Below are 23,728 nucleotides of genomic sequence, written 5' to 3' on the forward strand. Positions count from 1 at the left end.
AAACGGTACTCCTATTTGGAAGATATTTGTCAGTTAGTTACTATTACTGAAGGGCCAGCAAAAATATCTAAATTACAAAAGGGTGTTAACGTAGACCTTTCTCTGCTCGTCAAACCTAAGAAGCCATCACCTATTTTAGAAGCACCCCCTTTTACAGCCGAATCTGATCAATCAGGAGTATGGTTTACAGATGCTTCTGCAGTTTGCAAAACCCGGAGTTGGCAATATACAGCAGTAGCTCTAGAGATAAAACCAGGAAAAACTGAGATTGAGAAAGGAGAAGGTAGTGCCCAAGTAGGGGAGCTCTGGGCTGTGTTGTTAGCTGTGAAACATGGAGCTCAAACTATGTAATAATAGTCATTAGCTCTATAATAATCATAGGTATAAGTAGGCAATCTAGAATATGGAATAGACAGCCTCGGGCTTTTGAACAGCATGTCGATGGATCCCCAGTTATTAATTACACTGAACCAGACAATGTGATCTATAGGATGATACAAGGTTTTGCCCGCATCCTCAATTTTTCTCATGTGACTACCTGTCTGCCTCTACCACATACCCCCACTCAGGGGCTCCCCATAACAGCTCTCCCTGTGGATGGGTAAAAATTTAGATTGGCTCTGGAATCAAAATAAGTCTATTATTTGGGGTGAATTTGAGTGGAGGTGGCCATTTAACAATACACTAAATCAAACTTCTGTTTGGAGCTTGAACTGTTCCTATGCCCCTCTTTGTTTGGACAATAAGACTGTGGGATGTAGAGGCAAACAACCGCAATTCTTCCAACAGCCGTGTTCCAGACACCCTTGGGCAGAAGCCGTACTGGGGGAAACGTTTAGTCCTGAACTGTGTGGAACCGGTAAACACCCAGTGGTACTTTGAGTTCCCTTCAACACCCAGTAATTCATGTACATGGTTCAATGTAATGCAGGGGCCACCTGCTGATTGTTTATGGTCTCATGCCCATGAGGAGAAAAGAGATGACGGGAAGGATTGCTATCCATGGAGGTCTCGACAAAAGGCCTCAACACAGCCCAGTGTAAAAAGCCCACTGTGGAATTGCACAAATATTATCAATTGTACCACTGGTGGGAATCTGCAAAACAGTTGGGTGTGGTTAATCCCTTCATTACAGTATTTAATTAGTGTTGCCTGCTTGTGTCAAAATTACACAAAGCCATATCCTCCAGAAATGGGGTGTAACACTGGCATAAGCTATAAGGACTTAAAATATTCGGAAAAATCCTCCTGTCGGATCCCTCAAACCATGGGCAATTGTGATGACTCACCTGTATATGCTCCTCGCCAGTTAACTTGTATATGCTCAGACGGGACCATTACAGATATGTTAAACCCTATTCATCCCGGTCTGCAATGTACTTTGGGAGTACCATCATCATTATGTCTTTCTTACTACTCTAAAAAAAATATTTCTCAAGGGCTGTGGCATCCCCGTACCAAACGAAGTACGGATGGTACTGGTTGGACTGTGTCCCAGTGATTAGCAGTATGGGCTGAAGGATTCTTTGGACTGGGAATAGGTCACCTTAGAACTAGAATGATATTGTCCAATTTAACTGCACAAGTGGAAACTTTAGCAGACCTTACTAATGACAATTTTGAATTGCTCAATGCCCAAGTGCAAGCTGTCTCGAAAGTCACAGTTCAAAACCGACTCGTGCTAGATATGACACTACTCAAAGAACAAGGAGTGTGTGGATACCTAAAAGCAAACCACGAACAAGAATGCTGTGTCACAATTCCTAATGTGGCACTACCTCTCCGGGAAAACCTCCAGAAGATGAGGAAGATAGCTGAAGTGACACATGAGCTGCAGGACCAAATAAAGAACACTTGGCTGGGAAATATTTTTGCTAGAATAGGATGGGTGTTTTCTGGATGGATTACTAACTTGTTGCAAACATTGATTGTTATAATAATTTGCATTATTGTAGTATGCATTGCCGTTAGTTGTGTTAAAAGAATTATTGCAAAATCTATCTCTCGGGTAAGAGTCCACCTGGAAACTGGGGAATACCTGGATCTACTTAAACACTCAGATGAAAATTATACAGACACATTGGGTGATGACATATCCGTGGCGGATCTGTGACTCAGGTCACGGGGTGGAATGTATGGCAGCACGCAGCCAAACTGCTTTCTGAGCACAATAGGTGAGATGCAGGAAGTTGTCATCCGACTCAGCTTCATCTCTGCCTTGCCTTGTCTATGCAGAGATAACTTGGGGGGAGCTCCAAAACAGCTCAGCCCGGGGTTATCTCAAGATTGCATATGAGAACTGAAACCAAATGGCCCTTGACAAACAAAATGCCCTGAGTCCCATCCCACCACTCTCCCCGTGACTTTGAGTGCCAGACATCACAAATTGGCAGCAGAGACTTAGTTATCGCACCACCAGAGGTAAATATCCCTCATAGTGTAATCCACTTAGGCATAATCCTGCACCCTCACAGAGTCAGGAAATATAAACCGCAGGGTTTGGGGAGAAAAAGGGGGAATCCTCCAACGATACAGCTGGCCTGTAGGAGATCCGTCCCCCCCCTGTCCAGGACGCTGTACAGGGTAACTTCCCAGGGATTGAGCGACCTCACCTGAGAGAGAGAGGGTAAGTGACTAAGAAACATACGTACGGTATATGGCATGTGTCCTGGTTCCGGCAAGGATGGGGTTAATTTCCAAGGAGCCGGCAGGGGAGGCACGTATTCCATACCACGTGACCCATGCCCAAGGAGCTAGCCGGGGCGGGGGAGTCAGTCGCCACTCCGGGGTGGGTTGCGGCGGTGCGGGTCCGGTCGGTGCGCTTCGCGGCGGTACTGTAATCGCGTTCTTGTATTCCTTTACCGGTGTTATTGTTTTTCTTTCTTTCTTTTCTTTCTTTTTCCCTTTGTCTGTTCTGTTAAATTATAATATTTCAACCCACGAGTTTTGCCCTTTTCTGCTGATTTTTCCCACGGCTGTGGGAGTCGAGTGAGCGGCTGCGTGGTTCTCTGTTGCTGGCTGAGGCCAAACCATGACAGCATGCTATTAAGTTTGTGATTGGTGCACTCGTTTATTAATATCTAGAGCGCTTGTGGTTTGTGTTGTTACTTGTCGGGATCATTTGTAGCTTGCAATAGTGTATCCCACTAATTTCTTTTAAACTGCAATAGTGTAATAGCCATTGTACACCTAGAACTTGCAATAGTGACGTATTGGACCTGTGAGTGAAGTCCAAATAAATTGTTAATTTGAACCTCACAGTGAAGTCCTTTTTTCCCGTTCGTCACACCAAGGGACACTCTCGACCATGCTCCGAAACATGCCAAAGTCTGCCCTTTGGAAATCCAAGGTGGCAGTTCTGCTGGCTCCCCACTTTGCTTCATCAAGAATTGAAAATTCTATCCTTTCATGATCACTCTGCCCAAGGCCACCTCCAACCTTTACATCCCCCACAAGACCTTCTCTGTTAACAAACAGTAGGTCCAGTAGGGCACTTCCCCTAGTTGGTTCCTTCTCCAGCTGTGTTAGGAAGTTGTCTTCCACACACTCCAGGAACCTCCAGGACTGTTCCCTCTCTACTGCGTACTATTTCCAGCAGACGTGGGAAGTTGAAGTCCCCCACAAGAACAAGGGCAGATGATCGTGAGACCTGTGCCAGCTGCTTATAGAATACTTCATCGGTTTCTACATCCTGATTAGGGGTCTATAACAAACTCCCATCACGATGTCTGCCTTATTGGCCTTCCCCTTAATTCTTACCCATACACACTCAACACTGTCATTCACACTGTTAAGTTCCAGACATTCAAAAGTGCCCCTAACATAGAGGGCCACCCCACCACCTCTCCTTCCTTGCCTATCACGTTCACAGACCCTGGTTCTCATGGGTGACTTCAACCACCCCGACATCTCTTGGAAGGGTAGCACAGCCAGGCAGAGGCAATCCAGGAGGTTCTAGGATTGCATTGATGACAACTTCCTTCTCCAAGTGGTTGAGGAGCCAACGAGGAGAGGAGTTATGCTGGATCTTGTTCTTACCAACAAGGAGGGGCTGGTAGACAGTGTCAAACTCAAGGGTAGCCTGAGCTGTAGTGACCATGAAAAGGTCGAGTTTGAGATCCCTGAGGCAGCGAGGAAGGTGTGCAGAAGGCTGACCATCCTGGAGTTTGGGAGAGCTGACTTTGCCCTCTTGAAGAATCTGCTTGTTGTGGTGCCATGGGATGAAGCGCTGGAGGGAAGGGGGGTCCAAGAAAGTTGGTTAATATTCAAGGACCACCTCCTCCAAGCTCAGGAGCAATGCATCCCTACAAAGAGGAAGGCAGGCAGAAATCCATGAGGCCTGCATGGATGAACAAGGAGCTCCTGGACATGACCAAAAGGAAAAAGGAGGCCTCTAGAGAGTGGAAACAGGGGCGGGTAGCCTGGGAGGTATACAGAGGAATAGTTCGAGCAGCCAGCGATCGGGTTAGACAAGCTAAAGCCCAGATGGAACTAAATCCGGCCAGGGACGTTAAGACAAACAAAAAATCCTTCTTTACGTATGTCAGCGAGAAAGGAAAGACTAGGGAAACTGTGGGCCCTCTCCGGAAGGAAATGCAAGAACTGGTTACCTGGGACAGAGACAGAGCTGAGGCAGTCACTGACTTCTTTGCCTCAGCCTTCACTGGCAAGGACTGCAGCCACACTACCCCTGATGCAGAATGCAAACAAGGGAAACAAGGCAGACCCAGGGAACCACAGGCCAGTCAGTCTCACCTCTGTGCCTGGCAAGATCGTAGAGCAGATCCTCCTGGAAACTCTGCTGAGGCACGTAGAAAACAGGGAGGTGATTGGTGACAGCCAGCATGGCTTCACCAAGGGCAAGTCATGCCTGACAAATTTGGTGGCCTTCTACGAAGGGGTTACAGTGGCAGTGGACAAGGGGAGACCAGCTGATGTCATCTACTTGGATTTGTGCAAAGTGTTTGACACTCTCCCACACAATATCCTGGTCTCTAAATTGAAGAGACGTGGAGTCAACTAATGGACCGCTGTGTGGATAAAGAACTGGCTGGATGGTCGCACTCAAAGAGTTGCGTCAGCGGCTCGATGTCCAAGTGGAGAGCAGTGACGAGTGGCGACATGGACAGTGGGGTCGAGTGCACCCTCAGCAAGTTTGCCGATGATACCAAGCTGTTTGGTGAGGTAGACACGCTGGAGGGGTGGGATGCCATCCAGAGGGACCTAGAGAGGCTGGAGAGGTGGGCCCAAACCAACCTCATGGAGTTCAACAAGGCCAAGTGCAAGGTGTTACATCTGGGTCGGGGCAATCCCAAGCACAACTCCAGGCTCGGCGGGGAATGGCTGGAGAGCAGCCCTGAGGAGAAGGACCTGGGAGCGCTGATTGACGAGAAGCTCAACATGAGCCAGCAGTGTGTAATCGCAGCCCAGGAGGCCAACCGTATCCTGGGCTGCATCAAAAGAAGTGTGGCCAGCAGGTCAAAGGAGGTGATTCTGCCCCTCTACTCCACTCTCGTGAGACCCCACCTGGAGTACTGCATCCAGCTCGGGAGAACCCAGCATAAGAAGGACATGGACCTGCTGGATCATGTCCAGAGGAGAGCCACGAGGATGATCCGAGGGCTAGAGCACCTCTCCTATGAGGAGAGGCTAAAAGAGTTGGGACTGTTCAGCCTGAAGAGAAGGCTCCGGGGAGATCTTATTGCAGCCTTCCAGTCCCTAAAAGGGGCCTACAGAAGAGCCGGAGAAGGACTTTTTACTAGGGCATGTAGCGATAGGACGAGGGGGAATGGCTTTAAACTAGAAGAGGGCAGGTTCAGATTGAACATTAGGACATTAGGAACAAGAACATTAGGAAGAAGGTTTTCACTCTGAGGGTGGTAAGGCACTGGAACAGGTTCCCAGAGAGGTTGTCGGCGGGCCGCGTGCCCAGCTGCCGGCCTGCTGACACCGTGGGCATCCTTTTCCCTGCCTGCCCTGATATGAAGTTTGGCTCAGAATTGGTGATTTCTTGGGATTGCTTCCATTACGACCCAGAAGATGGTGCCACAGATCTGTATTTATTGCTATGCTAGGGTGGCATAATAAGTAATAAATAATAAATAATAACAATTGGTAGCCTCCTGAAGCTGTCAGTCGAAGTCTGTTGTTGCACCCCAGACCCATACACTGGTAGGGCCGTCTCATGCCGTTGCAGGAGGATGAGGGCGCTGGTCTTGGGGCAAAGAGGGGGCGTTCAGTGTCTTGGGGGTCTGGAGGTCGCTGGGCTGGTCCTGAATGGACAGCTGGCGGAGTTGGGCAGCGCTGGAAGCAGTGGTGGGGGTGGGGCTGGGCAGGCCAGGTGGCTGTCCAGGATGGCAGGTGCCAGTTCCTCGGTGCTCCTTGGCACGTGGGCCGGTCGTCCAGGCACAGGTGATGGCTGCCGGTGTTGGATCCAGCTCTCAGGGGTTCTGGGATGGGCTGTGCAGCTGTCCGGGTGTGTGATGCAGCTGCTAGAATTGTGCGGGGATCCTTAAACTCGGGCGAGGCACCTGTGGAGAGAGGAGGCTGCTGAGGTCCCACTGCACTTGCTGTGCCGGCTTGGTGTGAGGGTTTGGGACAGTGCTGGGCTCCCCGGGGGGTGTGGGTGCCCAGCTGCATGCGGGGAGCTCCATCCAGAAAACCGGGGTCTCTGTTTCACTTGGCTGGGGCTCTGCTCGCCCGCCTTTGGCTTCTCTCCTCTCTGTCCTGACCATCCTGACCTGGCTGCTCTGCATGTGCCGGGAAGGAGACCGAGGGGACCAAAGCTGGCCACAGCACTGCAGGGCCAGCAGAGCCTCCCCTTTGCCTTTCTCAGCGTGTCTGGCAAAAAACAGCACTTGGCTCCCCTGCCCGTACCAGACCAGACAAGGGGACAGGCTCCGCTTTCTGTACAGTGAGGTTCTCTCCATGCTCTCTTCAGAATACGTATCTGAGGAGACACATACACCTGCACAGACAAAACCCCTGCTGTTGCTGAGAACACGCACGCCGGCAGTGTTGGGTTGCGCCTGACTCTCTCTCTCCAAAACAAGGCGGAAAACCGGGAAGCTTCCTCACAACAATCTGCGTTGCTGGGACATCTTGGCGAGGTGAACATCTGGGATTTACGGCATCACCTGATAGTTTGGCAAGTAACTAATTCAGCACCCCACAATACCCGACCTCTAAATGCTTCCTGTCTAATAGCTGCCATCTAGTACAGAAGTTGGCACCTCCCCTCCCCCCCCGACCCCCGCTAAAACCCACCCAACTTACTTTTTTCTATTCATCCACAACCTGATCGCACAACACAACAACATTCCAAACAGGATGGAGCCTAAGATTGCCATTGCGCCTTCTATGCAGTAATTCTGGAAATTGTTATGGTCTGTAGCATGTGTCCTTCTCTTGCCATCCACACCTGGAGGAATAATTCTGTAAGTTAGTGTGTCCTGCACGCTGTGTCTCGCCCCCAGCTCTCCCTCCCCAGCCAAGTACCCACACCCCGAAGGGACGGAGGCAGGTCCTCTCGGGAGATACCTGGGCCTTGCTCTCCCTCCTTGCCTTTTCACCAGCGCAGACACTGCTTGCATGCCCCCAGTTTTCAGGACTTGTTGCCCTGTAAGACTGCTCAGTACCTGGGTTCTTTTGAAGCAAATCATGTATCCCAGCGCGTTGGGTGTCCCCGGGGTTGGGCAGTGCTGCCAAAATCAGAGAAAGGTAAAGCCTCAGCATGGTTCAGGCACAGAGCATGCAGAAGGACGGTGCAGGTTCGTCTCTAAGCTGTGACACCCGGTGATTTTGATTCAGGATGTTAGATGACCGAGGGACAGCAATTACCTGTCACACCTCTCTGTTGAATTGCCCTCATTTTCTCATCAGAGCCTGGCACTGCCAGACTGCCTCCTTCCTGAAGCGCCTCCTTCTCCACAGTCCCACGGTCTGTCTCTTTTCAAAGAAAGTAGGATGGTTTCATTCATTTCATTGGTGTCAATCATGGAGAAAAATGTGAGTGCTAGACTCTTTTCAGTTTGCCAGTGTACACAAGAGCCCACAGTGCCCCAAAAGAAGCAGAAAACCACCCCCAAGTTATCTAAAGCACAACTCAAAACAGACAGCTAAAGCACCCAAGACGGAATTCACAACCCTTCATTTGAGCTGCCTTCAAGTTCCGCGTCCAGCCTCAAGCTGGGTGTCCAGCTTTCACCTGTCCCTGACCCCGAGGTATCACCGAGCGTCCTCAGACATCAAGAAGAACAACGCAGCTGGACCAGGCTTTCAAGCTGGGGCTGCTCCGATCCTGGCCATGCCACGCCTGTAGCCCAGGAACAGTGTGCCCGTCCCAGCGACCCCAAGCTGCCTGCGCATCCTCTCCACCGGCCAAGGGCACTCGCCTCTGGCGACTGGCAGGGCGCTGGCCCTCTCACGGCTTCTCTGCAATCAGCTCCTTGGCAAGTTCCTCACACACTCAAGGCGTGAGCACTGCCAGTTCCTGCCAGCTGGACACCAACGCCTGCCCAGAACAGCTCTGACGAGTAATGCGAGAGCTGGGGCAGCAGCTGTCCCTGGACCTCAGCTGGAACCGCAACTGGCAGCAGAGACTCTGGACCATCTCTGCCTGCAGCTCACCAGTGGCTGCACGGCGTTAAATTGATTGTGGCTGCGGTGATGTTCTGATCAATCTCATCCCGCTGTGTAGGCTACGGCTCGTGTATACCGGCATCTAAAACCTCAGCTTCCCAAGCCTTTGAGTTAAGAGTGACATATGCCCACCACGTGCTGCTTTGTCCAATTCCTCGAGGAGTTCCTTTATGACTTCTGCTGACTGCTGGGAAGATTTTCTTCTTTCACCTTTATGCTTTGCTCTTTGAGAACCTTAACGGAAAGTATGAGGTTAAATTTCTCACAAGTAAAATATTGAAAACTGTCTGTGAATTCAGTTAAAACTGACTACTCACCCCTGCGATGCCAGGTGAGCTCCCGCGCCGGATGGAGCTCAGAAGCTGGAAAAGACCTCTCTCTACTCACATCTGCAACCAAAGAGCCATGAGAACTTTGCATCATACCTTGGGATATACACTGTCATAACCGAATTACACAACATGTAAGGGGATCATGGAATGAGAGGGCACGCGCGATGCAGGTCTCTATTCTCACACCCACAAGAGATGCCTCGCTCCCATTTGGGCTTTCAGCTGGCAGCTCTCAAAGGACGTAAAAACCCATGACGTACCCACGCCATCTCCCTCAGCATCAGCCCTGGAACCCAGCCGGGAAGCTGGATATCCACCGCCTCCAGCCACGTCTGTAAACAAACAGAACAGAGCAGCTCCCATGAACTGTGTCAACAGACTTCAGATGTGAGCGGCAGTGAGTGCAGTTCAAAGCCGGGACTGAGCCATGGCACACGTCTTTCCCTTCCATTCAGGATCATTGTGCACAGTCACTAGGTGCCTGTACCATGCCCGTGAAAAACAAAGCCTGCACGGAGCTGTTGGGAGAAAGGACTCCCTGGAGCTCACACCAGCTCTAAACTCAACCCCGACAAGCCCACTGGCTTTGCAGCAGGCACTGGAAGCAGCTCCGGCTTGGAGAGGCTGGGCAAGAATGCTTTGCAAGGCAGAGTGCCCCGCGGCACATCACTGAGCATGACCCACTCTCTCTCTGCTCTTCCACATGTCTTAGCATTGGCCAAGAAAATATTGAATTACTTTTCAGAGGTACAGAATATGAAAACCCAAATGCTCGCTCGTTCAAGCGACATACCTGTGGGATCGCCCTGAGGCTCCCGGACAAGATCCGTCTTAGAAGTCGGGTGGCCGTCGGCTACAGGCACAGCTGCAATCAAGCGCATTTCCATTAGATGTTGTGATCTACTTCATTCTCAGTGATCTGCAGTGACTGCAGCGGGGGAGGTAATGCCGTGGGACCCAGACGTGGGTGGAGATTTCCAAAGCTGCAGAGGGGCCTGGGTGACCTGTTGGCTGGCACCTGGCAGCTCTCAAAATACGGCTTCCAGGCCACGTGCATGTCCATCCTCAAGGACAGGATGGACAAACATTCGGCCCTCTTGGGGATTCCCTACTGGGAGATCTCTACTGCGCTCAAAAGAAGCCCACATGAAAGCACTGGAGGAAAAGGTCTAGTGGAGAAAAGCCCGCTGGCCAGCGAATGGCTGCACCAGTGCTGCCCCATCTGCTCCCCGGGCTGTGGGCTGGGGCTGTGTGTCCAATGGGGGCCTGGATTCGCCCAAGGAGAACACTGCAGGTCTCAAGCAGCGATGCTCCTGTATTCCTGAGCAGACATCTCCCACAAACATAGGTCTCCGAAGCTGAAAGACGAGATGCAGTGTGGGAGTGGCAGAACCATGGCCCCGGCCATGGCTGTGCCCAGCCTGGGGAAGAAGTGCTCCTGCACTGCCTCTCTGTCCTTGACACGCAGGCTGGAGGAAGGCTGCTCAAGCCCAGGGCGGCACCAGGCCAGCTCTAGGGACACTTTCTCATGCCGATGTGCTGGTCCCGGCCCCACCATTCACCTGGAAAATGCCCATGCAGCAGCCACAGCCCTCTGCACGTCCCTGTGGGGTATCTGCCTCCCACTGCCTTCAGAGCTGGCCATGGCTCACCCATCCCTGCTGCCCTCCCGGCCCTGCCCCACCCGGCCCCAGCCCCGCTGCCACAACGAGGTGCGGTGGGTGCTGCACCACACTGCCCGGCTGTGTGATGGCCCTCGCCCACCCGCCTACCTAATCCCTGCGCTCTCCATGGAGCAGCCCAGGCATCCCGGGCTTGCAGGACCACCAGGAGGAGGATAAGGAGGCGAGCGGGGGACATGGTCCCCTGCACTATGCCACTGCCGCTGCTGCTCCGGACACTCCTCCCACTGCTGACAGCGTGCTTCTATTGCCGCCGCTGCTGCTGCTGCTAGTGCTGCTGCTGCTGCTGCTGCTGCTGCTGCTGCTGCTGCTGGCACTGCCACACCAGTGCCCACGGTACAGCTCTGCACAGCAGCGCGTGGCACAGCGGGGCTCTGTGACCTCACAGCCAGGCCTCCTCACCGCAGCTACGCCCCTGGGGCACCGACCCTCCTCCAAGCACTGCCCCCTGGTGAACCAGCTGTGACACCTCTGAGCCTGAGCACAGCAAAACTGACCAACCCAGGCTCATCCCCATGGACTTACATGCAAAACACTGCTTTTTGGCTTGGAAGGGAGTCTGGCCGAAACGCTCCCGCAACAGACACACTTTGCTACATCTCTTTGCAAGTCCTGGCTCTGTGTTGTCAAATGGGGCACAAGACGGCAAACAAAAGCCCAGCTTTCCTCAGCATGTAAGCCTTTTGCCTGCGTGCCCTGGGGCGGTTCCCTCTGGTGCACAGCAAAATACATGCGAAAGCTGCATCCCAGTCACGTACAGCCATTGCCAATGAACGACTGAGCCTGCAAACTAGTGCACGTCCTCTTTGTACACCCATGTGGAGGGAGCAGAAGCGGAGAAGGGTGGGCCTATTTTGGGAGCAGCACTGCCGATGGGAGTGCACAGGCCGCCGGGCAGGCTGGGGTATACCGCGTGCTCGGCACAGGAGGAGGAGCGCTGGGAAGGGGTGCTCGTAAAGATCATCATGGCAGCCCGTGATGATAGGGAAAGCCTCTTCTGCCTCCCTCCCGTACCCTTGACTTGCATCACGTCCCTTGGAGTGGATGGTGAGACTCTGGTGACAGATATTTGTCTAAAAACAGTACTGAAAACGAAACCGTTGAAATAGCAATGCATCTGTTTTGCTCTTGCTTGTGAGTCAAATGGAGTATCTCTGACCTCACAGGAACACTGGTTCTCCAGACTCCCATGGGCTATAGCTAAACGTGTCTGGAAGAGCAGTCCAGGGTCAGTTCTGTTGTCCCATCCATGCGGACACCGGATTTGTCAACGTGCTGGCTGTGCTCAGATGTGCCCCCTGATCCTAAGGGTGGCAAAGACAGTTTTCCACAAGCAGAAAGCGGGGAGCTGCAGCCATTTGGCAGTGTCCCAGCGATGGAAAAATTAATGCCCCTACAAAACCTTGTGCTGGAAACCAAGGGACTGGGATCACGGCAGGATTGTGTGCATGTTCTCTTTTGTCTCGCTTGAGAGACAAAGAGAGAGAACCAGAAGACCATCCACCCTAAGGGTACCAATACCAATGCAGGCAGCCTGGGGAACAAACAGGAGGAAGCGGGGCTCTGCGCTCAGTCAGAAAGTTACGATATCATAGGAATAACTGAAACATGGTGGGACGACTCACATGACTGGAGGATCGCGACGACTGGCTGTTCTGTAAAGAGAGGCAGGGAAGAAGAGGAGGAGGAGTCGCACTCTGTGTTTAGGAGGTTCTTACGGTAGGCGTCTGCTACTGACCTCCAAACCAAGACGATAAGGCCAATGAAGCAATATTTGGGTCACTTAAGCAAGCTTTGGGTCAACAGACCCTGGTTCTTATGGGATGAGCAGTTAGTGGAAGCCACCTGGCTAGTCAACACCCGGGGAACCGTCAGCCGAGCTGGTCCCGCTCTACACAACCGATTAAATCAATGCACCATTTCCCACGGATCAACTGAATACAAGCATCTGTGGTTACCTGTTTTCACAAGAGGCACATGCTGCTTCAACTTCTATCTTTCGGGCTGTTACCTATGAGAAAATGGAAGCATGTTTTATTGTCAGAGGAAATCATGAATTGCAAAGTCAGCTCATGGCCCACTTTGCCTCTCCATGCACGTACCTAGCAAACAGCCCAGGAAGTGTTACAGAGGTGATTAGCAAAGCAACGCCACAACACCTCAAGAGATCCCGTAACTAAACGAGTCTGTCCCTTGGCGGTGCTTTCATAGCCCCACAAACCTTGGGGCTCCATGCTTTCCTGGCAACTTAATCCTCAAAACAACTTTTTTTCACTCGCACCAGCGCTGTTGTACTTTACAAAAGTAAAATTTACTTTTAAAAGGTAGAATGTATTATAGAAGGTAGAATTACTCATTAAGCAAGAGCTAAAAGCTGTAAAAAGGTTGCAAGGCCTTGCAAAACAAGACACTTTGTATAAACAATACATGCCTTGCTCATGAAAGTACCCTTGAAGAACAGAAGGCTGATAACAAGGGAAGACCCCTACGCAGAAAGCACCAAAAGCGGCTGAAAACCAGACAGCTGCTGCAAGAAGCCCAAAGTCAACAAAGATTTGCAGTAACCGGGGAAAGCTAAAGACATCGTGACCACTGACTCAATTAGACTGAATAAAACTGCCCCCCCCACTGCACTGGAGCACGCGCACATCAACTCAAGTACATTCTGGTTTTAAATGAAAGCGAGAGACTGTACTAACCAACAGAAATTGTTAAGATAAGGTGCTAAGCAGTAATTGTAATTAAGGGCGTGTGTTTCGGTGTTTTGAATTGTATTCCAAAGAGTTTGCAGGCCGGTGTGCTGGCCTTGTGGGATACCACCTAGCACCCATCATCCGATTTAAATAAGTACCTCTGCTCTGGGCGTACATGGGCATTAATTAACAATTGCTGCTCTCAACCGGGGCTTAGGCCGTGTGCAAGTACAGTACCGACCCAGATACAAAGCTCAGGGTGTCACTTAATGCCCAGTGCCACATACACGGTACCTTCTTCAATTGCCTCCTCTCGATCAACTCTTTTCCAGGCTCTTCCATCTCGTCCCAGCTCAGACACCTCCCCTCCTCCTCAGTGCTAACTGGGGACCAACCATCCGGGAGGCAGCAGCACGACATGATCTCACCGGGGTTGTGGGGTTGTCCCTGGGGTTGAGCCCTCGGGCCCAGGGCCGGTGAACTGGGCCATGGCCAGGCCCGTGGGCGGTGATGTCTCCAGGGCCCCCCTGATGCGACCATGCTGGGACGTACCTGCTCTGGCGCCTGCAGTTGTCCTGGGCTTGGCCTGGTCCCGGTCCTATGCCTACCCCCTATCCCTAGGTCCCGGTCCCTGTCCCTGTCCCTGTTCCTGTCCCTGTCCCTGTTCCCGTCCCCGTCCCCGTCCCCGTCCCCGTCCCCGTCCCCGTTCCCGTCCCTGTCCCTGTCCCTGTCCCTGTCCCCGTCCCCGTCCCCGTCCCCGTCCCCGTCCCTGTTCCGGTCTCTGTCCCTGTTCCCCCTCCCTCCAGCTGCCCCTCCCCCTTTCTCCTCAGGCCCCTCAGCTCCCCTCCGGCCCCACCCCCGGCCGCCTGTGACTGACAGGCCGCCTCCGGCTCTGCTGATTGGCTCAGCCCTGGCCAATGGCAGCCTGTTTCCTGGCTGGCTGGGGGTTGCTTCCCTGTAGCTTTTGGGAGGGTTCTGGAGGACTCTTTGGAGGAATGAAGTGAAATGCCAGAAGCTTCTGTCCAGGCCCTCTCCTGAGGAGACAGGCCGTCCTGGACAGGGCCCTCTCGGGACATGCCTGGACTCCTCCCAGGCATCTCCTGGAGGGTTTAGTGCTCCCCGAGGAGGGAGCAAAACTGACAGAAACAGAGAATGGTTTGGGCTGAAAGGGACCTTCAAAGACCTAGTCTACCCCGCCCCCCGCCATCAGCAGGGACACCTTCTACTACACCAGCTTGTTCAAAGCCCCTCCAACCTGACTTGTCCAGTCTTAACCTCTCCCCTCGCCCCTTCTACCTCTCACTACAGGCCCTGGTAAAATCAGAATCACAGAATCACAGAATTATCAGAGTTGGAAGGGACCTCAAGAGATCATCTAGTCCAACTCTCCTGCTAAAGCAGGATTGCCTAGAGCACATTACTCAGGACTGCATCCAGGCGGGTCTTGAAAATCTCCAGGGAAGGGGACTCCACAACCTCCCTGGGCAGCCTGTTCCAGTGCTCTGTCACCCGAACCGTAAAGAACTGTTTCCGTGTATTTGAACGGAACTTCCTGTGTTCTAACTTGTGCCCATTGCCCCTCGTCCTGTCACTTGGAACCAATGAAAAGAGCCTGGCTCCATCCTTCTTCAACCCACCCTTTAGATACTTGTACGCCATAATAAGGTCTCCCCTCAGCCTTCTCTTCTCCAGGCTAAAGAGTCCCAGCTCTCTCAGCCTTTCCTCATAAGGCAGATGCTCCAAGCCCTTAATCATCTTAGTTGCCCTTCGCTGGACTCGCTCCAGCAGTTCCCTGTCCCTCTTGAACTGGGGAGCCCAAAACTGGACACAGTATTCCAGTTGTGGCCTCACCAGTGCCGAGTAGAGGGGGAGAATGACCTCCCTCGACCTACTGGCCACACTCTTCCCTATGCAGCCCAGGATTCCATTGGCCTTTTTGGCGACAAGGGCACATTGCTGGGCCATGGATAATTTACTGTCTACCACAACCCCCAGATCCTTCTCCTCCAAGCTATCTCCCAGCAGGTAAGCCCCTAACCTGTACTGGTGCCTAGCATTCTTCCTCCCCAGGTGCAGGACCTTGCACTTGGTTTTGTTGAACCTCATTAGGTTCTTCTCTGCCCAGCTCTCCAGCCTGTCCAGGTCACGCTGGATGGCAGCACAGCCCTCTGGGGTGTCAGCCACCCCACCCAGTTTGGTATCATCAGCAAACTTGCTGAGGATACACTCTGTCCCCTCATCCAGGTCATTAATGAATATATTAAACAAAATAGGACCGAGTATTGACCCCTGGGGGACACCACTGGTTACAGGCCTCCAACTAGACTCTGTGCCGCTGATCACAACCCTCTGAGTCCTGTCCCGCAGCCAACTCTCAATCCACCTCACTGTCACCTCATCTAGCCCATACTTCCTCAGCTTCCTAATGAGGATGTCATGGGAGACAGTGTCAAAAGCCTTGCTAAAGTCAAGGTAGATGACATCCACGACTTTCCCCTAATCCAGCCAACCAGTTATAACATCATAGAAAGCTATCAGATTGGTCAAGCACGATTTACCCTTGGTAAATCCATGTTGACCACTTCCAATAACTTCCTGTTCCTCAACGTGATTGGAGATGACATCCAGAATGAGTCGCTCCAATACCTTCCCAGGGACAGAGGTGAGACTAACCGGTCTGTAGTTCCCTGGGTCCTCCTTCTTGCCTTTTTTGAAGATTGGAGTGATGTCGGCCTTCCTCCAGTCCTCAGGCACCTCTCCTGTTCTCCATGACCGTTCAAAGACGATGGAGAGTGGTCTAGCAATAACATCCGCCAGCTCTCTCAGCACTCGCGGATGCATGCCATCAGGGCCCATGGACTTATGAATGTCCAGCTTGGCCAAGTGGTCTCTGACCTGGTCCTCCTCAACTGAGGGAAAATCTTCCACTCTCCAGACCTCCCCTTTTGCCTTCAGAGGGTGGGATTCATGAGGGACAGCTTTAGCAGTGAAGACCGAAGAAAAGAAGGCATTCAGTAACTCTGCCTTCTCTGCGTCCTCCACCACTAGGGCACCTGTCTCATTCACCAATGTCTCTCTGCACCTTTCTTATCAGTCCCCTTTAAGTAGTGAAAGGCCGCAGTGAGGTCTCCCCGGAGCCTCCTCTTGTCCAGGCTGACCTCCCCCAACTCTGACAGCCTTTCTTCGCAGGAGAGCTGTTGCAGCCCCGGCAAAATTTTCGTGGTCTCCTCTGGACCCGCTCTACAGGTCCATGCCGTTCTTGCGCTGGGGACCTCAGAGCTGGACACCTGCTGGCCACGCTTTACAGAGTCAGAGAATGGTCGGGGTTGTAAGGTACCTTTGGGGATCATCTAGGCCAGCGTGTCGCCAAATCAGGTTCACCTAGAGCAGGTTGGACAGGAACGCCGCAGGCAGATTTTGAATCTCCAGAGAAGGAGATCTATACAATGGGTTACATGATGTGCCATTTAGCAAGGCGGGGATGTCTCTTGAAAGCTGGGAATACCCTTGGAACGTTTTGATTACTGTGCTTGTGTTGTTCAGTTTTGCGGGCTTGTTCTTCTTCGTTGGCTGGACCTGCGGTAGAGGGACACATCCAGCAGCAACACTGCCAGTGCCCAGAGCAGATATCGTGCCTGCACAGACTGCGCTGTCCCCTGCAGCAGACATCGTACCTGTACAACCGCTGCTGGCCCCCACCACAGACATTCTTATGGGTGACTTCAACTGCCCAGACATTTGTTGGCAGAACAGTACAGCAACTCACATGTCCCCATCAAGTTCCCGGAATGCGTAGAGGACTGCTTCCTCCTACAAATGGTAGATGTGGCAACCAGGAACGAGGCACTGCTGGACTTGCTACACACCTGATTCGTGGTATCTTTGTTCAAGATAGTGATACCATAGCGCTAACAAAATTCTTGTCTAACTAGGATCAGGAAACCAATTGCCTTTTTGAAGGTACCAATTGAATCTGTACCTAAGACATGACAGTAGGGAACACAGGGCTAAAGACTAAGAAAGTCAGTTGAACAGAAGAGTGTCTTGTATGGAGAAAGTGAGCAGGCTGATGTGGTATAAGTGGGAGTTGAACAATGTAGCAAAGTTTGGAATTTTTGCAAGCAGATGGCTTTAGAATTTGTTATATGTGAGACACTGTATCCTTGAGTAGAATAGATAAGGGAAGTGTGCTAGAAGAAGCTAGGTTTGGTATAAGCAACAAGGCCAAAAATGAACTGAGCAAGCGCAGGAACTAAGGTCAACCAGCGGACGCGGTGAGGAAGACTATCAACGACCACCAGAGGAGCCTGGATGACCACCAATGCGCACGAATGTGCACGCATCAAGGACATTTACATATATTAATGGGGTCTAGGAAAGAGTATGACTATGTTAATCATTTCTCAGAAATCGAATCAATATGTATATTCTGATTGTAAGCTTCCATGGAGGAGCAATTGAATGCTGGGAGTTTTTGACGAACAGTCTCCTGGAAGCACAAAACCCCTTAATTCCCTTTAAAGGGAATTCCCTTTGTTGGGCCCCAGGCCTTGGCAACACCAATCCAGGTTGATGCAAACACAGACCCGCCACCAGTGAAGGAAGAGTTTGTATGCGAACTCTTACAGCAGCGTGGCCCCTATAGAGGGATGGGCCCTGACAAGATCCACCAGAGGATGTTAAGAGAGCTGGCTGATGTTGCTGCTAGGCTGCTCTCCATAATCTTTGAGAAACCGTGGAAATCGGGGGACGTCTCAGAAGACTGGAAGAAGGCTACTGTCACCCCCATCTACAAGGCGGCCTTAAAGGAGGATCCAGGTCCATCGGCCTTCTTTCGGTCTCTGGGAAAGTTACAGAACGAATCCTCCTGGGGGCCATCACAAGTGAAATGAAGCACGTGATTGGGAAAAGCAGCACGGATTCACCAAGGGCAAATCGTGCTTGCCAAACCTGATCACCTTCTACAACCAAGGAACCTGCTCCGTGATGAGGGCTGAGCGGTGGCCATTGTCTACCTGGAATTCTCCAAGGCTTTCAACAGGGTTCCCTGCAGCCTCCTCCTAGAGAAAGTCTTGCGTTAGGGTCTAGACAAGTGGTCTGTGTGCTGGGTTGGTAACTGTCTGACAGGCTGCCCCCAGAGGGTTCTGGTAGATAGCTCTTTTTCAAACTGTCAGCCTGTCACAAGAGGGGTCCCCCAGGGATCTATACTGGGCCCAATGCTGTTCAATGTCTTCATAAGTGATGTGGACGATGGGGTCTTGTTTATCCTAATGAAGGTTTCCGCTGATACAAAACTGAGTGGGGAAGCAGACAGTTGGCAAGGCAGAGCCCACAAGCAGGAGGACCTGCATAGGCTGGAAGAGCGGGCTAACAAGAACGCGCCCGTGTCAATGACATTTACGTATATGAATACGTTCTAGGAAATAGCATGAGTATGATAATTCCATGGGAAGCTTCCATGGAGAAGCAAGTGAGTGCTGGGAGTTTTGAAGAACGCTCTCCTGGAAGCACAAAACCATGTCTACTGCCACGCTTCCGGGGCTGTGTGATGGCCCTCAGCCACCCGCCTACCTAATCCCCGTGCGCTCCACGGAGCAGCCCAGGCATCCCGGGCTTGCAGTACCAGCAGGAGGAGGATAAGGAGGCAGTTGGGGGCCATGGTCCCCTGCATTATGACACTGCCACAGCTGCTCCTGACACTCCTCCCACTGCTGACACTGGTGCTTCGACTGCTTTTGCCCAAAAATTAGCAGGGCTTATTAATAAGGTTTTAAACTAGATTCGATGGGGGAAGGGGGTAATATCGGGTAATATCGGGTATCGCAAAGTAATTACAGCTGCTCCAGCCAAGTCAGCCTCAACAAAGACACAGCTGAAGTCCCTCTATGCAAATGCATGGAGGGGAAGGCCAATAAGGCAGACATTGTGATGGGAGTTTGTTATAGACCTCCCAATCAGGATGTAGAAGCCGATGAAGGATTCTATAAGCAGCTGGAAGAGGTCTTACGATCATCTGCCCTTATTCTTGTGGGGGACTTCAACTTCCCAGACGTCTGCTGGAAATACTACGCAGCAGAGAGGGAACAGTCCTGGAGGTTCCTGGAGTGTGTGGAAGACAACTTCCTAACACAGCTGGAGAAGGAACCAACTAGGGGAAGTGCCCTACTGGACCTACTGTTTTTTAACAGAGAAGGTCTTGTGGGGGATGTAAAGTTTGGAGGTGGCCTTGGGCAGAGTGATCATGAAAGGATAGAATTTTCAATTCTTGATGAAGCAAGGCGGGGAGCCAGCAGAACTGCCACCTTGGATTTCCAAAGGGCAGACTTTAGCCTGTTTAGGAGCATGGTTGAGAGTGCCCCTTGGGAGGCAGTTGTGAAGAGCAAAGGTGCCCAGGAAGGCTGGGCATACTTCGAGCAGGTGCTCTTAAAAGCGCAGGAGAAGGCCATCCCCATGTCTCGAAAAACGAGCAGACGGGGAAGAAGACCAGCCTGGCTAAATAGAGAACTTTGGGTGGACCTCAGGAAAAAAAGGAAAGTTTACATTCTCTGGAAAAGGGGGTCGGCAAATTCTGAGGACTATCAAGATATAACAAAGCTATGTAGGGGGAAAATGAGAAGGGCCAAAGCTCAATCAGAACTCAGCTTGGCCACTGCAGTTAAAGACAATAAGAAGCGATTCTTTCAGTATATCCATAGAAAAAGGAAGAAGACTAGGGAAAATGTAGGCCCACTGATGAATGAGACAGGTGCCCTAGTGGTGGGAGACACAGAGTTACTGAATGCCTTCTTTTCTTTGGTCTTCACTGCTAAAGCTGTCCCTCATGAATCCCATACTCTGAAGGCAAAGGGGAAGGTCTGGAGAGGAGAAGATTTTCCCTGAGTTGAGGAGGACCGTGTCAGAGACCACTTGGCCAAGCTGGACATTCACAAGTCCATGGGCCCTGATGGCATGCATCCGCGAGTGCTGAGGGAGCTGGCGGATGTTATTGCTAGACCACTCTCCATCGTCTTTGAACGGTCATGGAGAACAGGAGAGGTGCCTGAGGACTGGAGGAAGGCTGACATCACTCTGATCTTCAAAAAAGGCAAGAAGGAGGACCCAGGGAACTACAGACCAGCTAGTCTAGGAAGAATGCAAACACCAGTATAGGTTAGGGGTGGACCTGCTGGGAATTAGTTCTGAGGAGAAGGATCTGGGGGTCCTGGTAGACAGTAAATTATCCATGGTTCAGCAATGTGCCCTTGTTGCCAAAAAGGCCAATGGCATCCTGGGCTGCATAGGGAAGAGTGTGGCCAGTAGGTCGAGGGAGGTCATTCTCCCCCTCTACTCTGCACTGGTGAGGCCACGATTGGAATACTGTGTTCAGTTTTGGGCTCCCCAGTTCAAGAGGGACAGGGAACTGCTGGAGCGAGTCCAGCGAAGAGCAACTAAGATGATTAAGGGATTGGAGCATCTCCCTTATGAGGAAAGGCTGAGAGAGCTGGGAGTCTTTAGCCTGGAGAAGAGAAGGCTGAGGGGAGACCTCATTATGGCGTACAAGTATACAAAGGGTTGTGTTTAAGGAGAATGGAGCCAGGCTCTTTTCAATGGTTCCAAGTGACAGGACGAGGGGCAATGGGTACAAGTTAGAACACAGGAAGTTCCGTTCAAATAAATGGAAAAACTTCTTGATGGTGAGGGTGACAGAGCACTGGAACAGGCTGCCCAGGACAGTTGTGGAGTACCCTTCTCTGGAGATTTTCAAGACCCGCCTGGATGTAGTCCTGAGTAATGTGCTCTAGACAATCCTGCTTTAGCAGGGGAGTTGGACTAGATGATCTCTAGAGGTCCCTTCCAACTCTGAAAATTCTGTGATTCTGTGATTCTGTGAAACAGGAGGAGCTAGAGCTATGTGCACGCCTCCAAGGCTACGATCTCATTGGCATCGTAGCAACTCTGTGGGATGACTCCTATGACTGGAGTGTTGCCCTGGAAGGCTACAGGCTCTTCAGGAGAGAGAGGCAAGGGAAACGAGGAGGTGGTGTTGCCTTATATGTTAAGGAGCAGCTGGAATGCCTGGAGCTCAGCCTAGGGACGGATAAAGAGCCAACTGAGAGCCTATGGGTCAGGATTAAAGGGAAATTGGGAGCAGGGGACATTACAGTGAGGGTCTGCTAGAGGCCACCCTACCAAGAAGACCGAGTGGATGAAGCCCTGTATAGACAGATAGGGGCAGCATCACGTTCACAGACCCTGGTTCTGATGGGTGACTTCATCCACCCCGACATCTCTTGGAAGGGTAGCACAGCCAGGCAGAGGCAATCCAGGAGGTTCTTGGATTGCATTGATGACAACTTCCTTCTCCAAGTGGTTGAGGAGCCAACGAGGAGAGGAGCTATGCTGGATCTTGTTCTTACCAACAAGGAGGGGCTGGTAGACAGTGTCAAACTCAAGGGTAGCCTGGGCTGTAGTGACCATGAAATGGTCGAGTTTGAGATCCTTGAGGCAGCGGGGAAGGTGCGCAGCAGGTTGACCATCCTGGAGTTTGGGAGAGCTGACTTTGGCCTCTTGAAGAATGTCAGCGAGAAAGGAAAGACTAGGGAAACTGTGGGCCCTCTCCAGAAGGAAACGCAAGAACTGGTTACCCGGGACAGAGACAGAGCTGAGGCACTCAATGACTTCTTTGCCTCAGTCTTCACTGTCAAGGACTGCAGCCGCACTACCCCTGGCGCAGAATGCAAAGACGAGGATTGGGGAAATGGAGAACCACCCACTGTAGGTGAAGATCAAGTACGAGACCACCTGAGGAATCTGAAGGCGCACAAGTCCATGGGACCTGATGAGATACATCCGCAGGTCCTGAGGGAGCTAGCAGATGAGGTCGCTAAGCCACTAGCCATGATATTTGAGAAGTCGTGGCGGTCTGGAGAGGTTGGTGCCGACTGGAAAAGGGGAAACATAACCCCTGTTTTCAACAAGGGAAACAAGGCAGACCCAGGGAACCACAGGCCAGTCATTCTGACCTCTGTGCCTGGCGAGATCGTGGAGCAGATCCTCCTGGAAACTCTGCTGAGGCACATAGAAAAGAGGGAGGTGATTAGTGAGAGCCAGCATGGCTTCACCAAGGGCAAGTTATACCTGACAAATTTGGTGGCCTTCTATGAAGGGGTTATAGTAGCAGTGGCCAAGGGGAGACCAGCTGATGTCATCTACTTGGATTTGTGCAAAGCGTTTGACACTCTCCCACACCATATCCTGGTCTGTAAATTGAAGAGACGTGGATTCGACTAATGGACCGCTGTGTGGATAAAGAACTGGCTGGACGGTCGCACTCAAAGAGGTGCAGTCAACGGCTCGATGTCCAAGTGGAGAGAAGTGACGAGTGGCATTCCCCAACATAAGAAGGACATGGACCTGCTGGATCACGTCCAGAGGAGAGCCACAAAGATGATCCGGGGGCTGGAGCACCTCTCCTGTGAGGAGAGGCTGAAAGAGTTGGGGCTGTTCAGCCTGGAGAAGAGAAGGCTCGGGGAGATCTTATTGCGGCATTCCAGTCCCTAAAGGGGGCCTACAGGAGAGCTGAGGAAGGACTTTTTACTGGGGCATGTAGCGATAGGAGGAGGGGCAATGGCTTTAAACTAGAAGAGGGCAGGTTCAGATTGAACATTAGGAAGAAGGTTTTCACTCTGAGGGTGGTAAGGCACTGGAACAGGTTGCCCAGAGAGGTTGTTGAGGCCCCATCCCTGGAGGTGTTCAAGGCCAGGCTGGACATGGCTGTGGGCAACCTGGTCTAGTGGGTGGTGTCCCTGCCTATGGCAGGGGGGTTGGAACTGGATGATCTTCAAGGTCCTTTCCAACCTAAACCATTCTATGATTCTATGATTCTATGACTCCATGTCAGGACACCAGATGTCGGCATGTTTCACGGTACCTACTGCGTTCTGCTGGCAAAGTTCCTCCTGGCAAACCTTGCTCCGCCTCTTTGCATGCAGCTCAGGCTACGTTTGGCTTTCTGGGCTGCAGGTGCACCGTGCCGGCTCACGTCCAGCTTTTCATCCACCAGTGCACCCCCAGCGTATGCGTCGGCAGGGCAGCGTGCGAACAGAGTAGGCCTTGGTGCCGTGCAAGCAGTGTTGAGCAACAACTGCAACATGGGTGTGCTACCAATACTGTCTTGCTGACAAATCCAAACCTGGCAGCATATGGGCTGCTAGGAAGAAAACGGACTCCTTCCCAGGCAAAACCACAATAGACAGTGTCTCTGTTGAGGCTTGATAGCAGCTTTGTGCCGCTCTGTTTTATTTGTGGCTTTGCCTTCTGTGGCATATTTGGTGTGCAGAGAGCGGAGGGACTGGGGCTGGTAGTGCCCTACACAGTACCCCTGTCCTGTGCAGCCCCGGAC

General features: G+C 51.9%; 1 long non-coding RNA gene across 1 annotated transcript; it reads right to left on the minus strand.

Moving 5' to 3' along the window:
• Nucleotides 1-9,232: 9,232 nt before the first annotated feature.
• On the minus strand, nucleotides 9,233-13,951 carry LOC309681917. The gene is made up of 4 exons (XR_014270081.1): nucleotides 13,900-13,951; nucleotides 12,613-12,665; nucleotides 9,766-9,837; nucleotides 9,233-9,304 (listed from the first exon to the last, which is right to left on the minus strand). It is a non-coding gene; the product is annotated as an uncharacterized lncRNA (long non-coding RNA).
• Between the last annotated feature and the right edge of the window lie 9,777 nt (nucleotides 13,952-23,728).

The sequence above is a fragment of the Vanellus vanellus genome (genome assembly GCF_965231255.1).
Source record: "Vanellus vanellus genome assembly, chromosome: 26".
NCBI classification, from domain to species: domain Eukaryota; kingdom Metazoa; phylum Chordata; class Aves; order Charadriiformes; family Charadriidae; genus Vanellus; species Vanellus vanellus.